Below are 4,573 nucleotides of genomic sequence, written 5' to 3'. Positions count from 1 at the left end.
CGCGCTCACCATATTGAACTGTGGTGGTGGCAGAGGTGGTGTGGGCAAAGATGGGGTTGAAGATGGTGAAACTGGTAGTCGTGTAGGTGGGGGTGGTATGCACGGAATTCGCTCCTTTATCAAACTGATTGCACTTCTTGGTGAGACCTTCGGGAGATCTTCCTCACTTTCTCACGGAGGTGAAATGAAAGGGCTAGTTTGTAGTTCTGTGCTATCATCGTTCCTGTAGATCCTCCCACTTCGCGTAGTCCCAAACATCAATTTATTTGCATAACCAACTTTTCACACAGTAGCATTTTAATTCAAGTGTTCAAAGATTTAATGTACTTACCTCGTGGTCCTTTGAGGAAACATCATTCTACCTCGTTATAGTTGACTGAAGTATCTACCGCAAACTCGGTGATAAGCCCTCCTATATTTCGATTAAGGCAATGGTCCACGGCACACGCGATCTTATCTTCCGATGCTTCCAGTCTGTGCACCAACTCTAGAGTCCACATAATAGGTTTGTCGAGCCTACATCTTACCTTACTATCTGCTAGCTTCATGATCCACTTGTACAACTGAGAGGGGAAGGATGCAAAGAAAATTTCATGGATTTGCTTATATAAGTAGCAATCTAACCACTCTTCCTTTGATAACTGCAGATTCCTGTTTTGCTGTGCTGCAAACTCGTGAATCTTTCTGTCTAACCACTCTTCAATTTCTTTTTTGGTGGGATTCCAGTGATACGACATCAGACATCTCTTATGCAGATCTCGGTCCTTGCAACGGAAAAATTTGTTGGCTTATTAGGGCCTGACCTAGGTTCAGAGTTAATTTAGCCAAACAAATCCTAGTAGTATTGGCCCTTTCGGAAACAGTCTGTGGAGCATGTACTGAGGTCTCACCTGAAGTAGTATGGGAGGGTGCTAGAACTAGGTTTCTACACCGTAGAGATGTCTGATGAGTTCAAGTGGTCTACAGTTCGATCCTGCGTGCAAGTTGCTTTGCACACTTTCCCATACCTCCAACCTGATATACTGCCTTCGCGCACCCCTACTCAGGGGCTGAACATTGCGCTTCTGCGTTATTACCCAAGTCCTTACTGGTATTCCAATGTTAGTTGATTAATTTAGCCTACTTGTGTACTTTAAGTTATACTCAACAACATAAACCATTCATATAGGTGCGTGCAGTAAATAGACAATATATTTGCAAATTAAATTAAACATGCATTAACCCAAGAACAGATACACATAATTATTATAAACTTCTCTTTATTAATTCCTTCTTTGGTTACAGACTTGACTCCGCCTTGTGCACTCAGCTGCAGGGGTACGCGCACTTAGCTGTGGACTACTAGGCCTCTGCGCACTCAGCTGTAGAGCCTTCTCTTATCTACGACCCAAAGACACACTTCACTTTGCTGCTTAGACTCTCTTTCTATATCTCCACTAATCCTCTCTCTTTACACTTAGAGACTCATTCTATTTATACAATCCCATGGTCCACAGACCATGGGTAGGTCTATCCAGCTAACATTACATTACAAAACTAGGGTGGACAACCCTGTGATTGTATCATACATTTCGTGCTCCGCGCCCGTAATTCGCGGAGCTTTACTACAAGATTGGGTCAAAACATGGGCTTTGAGCCCCAAAACACGCTTTGGAGGGATTCCATGCCCAACAGGCCCCTAACACAAACATCGTGACTCGCCCTCCAGTCACTCTGTCAGTGCGACGATCTTTGCATGGAATCCCTCCAACTGTTCTCTAATTGCACGGAGATTAGTAGCGCATTGAGCTACTACTTGCTGGATCTGCTGCATGCGCTGTTCTAAGACCTCTGTGTCTGGAGTGCTTCTCTGCATTAATGTGTGCATCCCCTGTATGTGTGCGAGCTTGCCTTCAATGTCTACCGTGATGGTGAAGGCCTCGTTAATCCAAGGCTAGATGCGTGCTTTTAGAACTACCTCCTTATGTCATGCCACGTCCACCTGCTCCTTGAGTGCTTTAGCCTATTGCATCGTCGCAAGCCACTGGGTGAGGGCCATTGTCTGCGTAGTTCCCCAGACACTATCATACTGTTGTTGGAGCTCTTGTGCCTCTGTCTCTAAGTGCTGGATGTTGGGATCCTCCTATAGAGTTGTGAGGACCTTGAGTGATTCTTCCAACATGCTGGTGCAGTCTCGTATTGCACCTCTGATTTCCTCCTATCCCGCTATGATAACGCTAGCGCGTTGTTCTCTAACTTCCAGGGGAGTGGATGGCTGCACCTTTGACTGCAGCTTGACGATCTGAAGATTCAGCTCTAGCTGAACCTTGGTCTTTTCTTCCCTGTCCTTGCAGACTCCTACTACTAACCTATGGATCCGTACCTTTGCTAGTAGATCTTCTGGAATGACCAGCTCTGGGACTCTTCGGCAAGTGTTGCCTATCAGCTGCATTAGCTGTTGATTTTGCAACACCAATTCGTCACGCTAGAAACTGAGTTGTTCCATTTTTATCTTCTGCTCGCTGAGGACTTGGAGCGTGTGACTCTCCCTAGCGCATAGCTCTGTTGTTATCCCATCCTATAATAGATATTAATTCTAGCACAGAAGGGCATCTAGATTAATGCCAAGACATTTCATCGCACTAACCGAAAACATGTCGGCCTCATTTGATGTCATTAGAGCCCCTTCCGGCAACAATATTGTGTTCATCATTCGCGAGCGCAACATCTGCTCTGCTGCTGTGGATCTGACTACGAGGTTGGTCAAAAGGGTACCAACCTAAGGGGGCCATGCCTGTAGTTCCTCCAACTGCACTCTGAGGGCCCGAAACACAATCTGGTTCTCCTCCATGAAATCTTTGAGAGCCTCATTTGTGACATCGAGCACCGTCTCGCCGATGTCATGCAGATAACCCTCAATTATGGTGATTGGTTCAATGGACAATTTCAACGCCTTGACCTTCTTCCTCGATCCTGCTCGTTCTGTTGAGTGTTGTCGCTTCAACTGTGTGGACACGATTCGTGGGTCCGTGCCTCCTTCCTCTGTTTTGGCTTCCTTGGTTGTCTGCCCTTGCGAAGGCATTGTTTGGCCCTTGGCCGTCTTTGCAACTGCTTCCTATGCTACTGCTGCTGCTGTGGCCTTTTCTTGCTTGGGTGCTTTTTGTGCCACTTCCTGCACTACCCACACTGCAGCTGCTACTGTTTCCTTCCACCTTTTCTCGGCCAACTGTGCAATGCGTAGCTTGGCATCATCTTTCTTCTTTTGCGCTGTCGACCTTTCGAGTTCTGCAACGTCTAGGGTGCGCCATTCCAGAGGCCATGTCTCCAAGACATTGAAAATGGCATCGTCAATGGCTACAAATGGTAGCTTTGTCCACTGCTTTGTCGGATCCTTTCGTGCCCTGATATTGATGTTGTGCATTTCTACCTTGAATTCTGCAAAACTCTGCAGACTATTGTAAATCGTGGGTGATAACCATGGCATACTATTGATCCACATTCGGATGTTCATCTCCATGAGAACCCATAAGATTTTGCTGTCAGGTATCCTTATAGCATCATTCGTGGCCCAGAGCGAAGCGTGCTTCACGGCCTTCGGCAAATCTCTGTCAATTATGGGGAATTGACTATCCTTCGGTAATTCCCCTGCTACGAGCACTATGGAAAGCAACAACCATGCATAGTGGAAGGTTTTACCCTGCTCCTGGGCTTCGCAGAAATTCAATAAGAGTTCCATTAAGAGGAATTCAAACTAGTTAAACTAGACCCCCTTTGTGCACTGCTCAGCCAGTGTGAGCACCGGCGCAGGTTCCTCATCTGCGTGGAACTTCCGCAGCACTTTGCCTTCCAGGATTTGGGTTGCCACACGTACTGCTTTATCTTTGATGCTGGAGATGGTGTAAACCCTACGATGACCAACTTGACAAACTCACATGTGTTGGGACACTTAGGTATTCGGACGCAAGTGATAGAATAGACCCTCACTGAAATGATAGACCCACCGGGTTTTGGTGACCCCAACTCACCATTCATGCCCCTCTGGACCTTGAAATTTCCATAAAACCCGACCTTGACGGAATTTCCTGACAGGTTGGTAAAGGGCGTTCCGAAGATAGATAGCATTCCCTCACTTCGGCTTTTCATTCTACCCCGAACCCTCACAGGTCTCTCACTTGAATAAATTAACAACACTATTGCATAATTGACAACCTTACATTGGTTTTAGAAGGCCATGACTCCCCATCCCCAACCTACTGCACCAGAAGATCACCCAAAGACCAGACAAAAATAGACTGGACATACATACACGTAGTTTGGACCCCAAACTCCCCATTCTTCCGCCTCTAGCCCAGAGAATTTCTAGGCGATTGCAGGACCTTAGGGCTGCCTCGGTCCCATCCACGTCCCAAACACCTAGTTTTTATGAATGCAGGGGCGAAAGTTACAACTTGAATGCCAAGAGAAGACCCAAACCCTCCATGCATGCCCCCTTTTCCCAACAAATTACCATATAACACTGAAATTAAAATCTCAGACATCAACAGTAGTGCACTGAACCAAGTTCCACCAGAATCATGTGGAACCATCACCATTC

Source organism: Pinus tabuliformis, chromosome 3_1 (genome assembly GCF_031772625.1).
Source record: "Pinus tabuliformis cultivar Carrire ecotype Pingquan chromosome 3_1, CPIR1, whole genome shotgun sequence".
Taxonomy (NCBI): Eukaryota; Viridiplantae; Streptophyta; class Pinopsida; order Pinales; family Pinaceae; genus Pinus; species Pinus tabuliformis.
The sequence above is the reverse complement of the archived record's forward strand: the minus strand, read 5'-3'. Positions refer to the sequence as shown.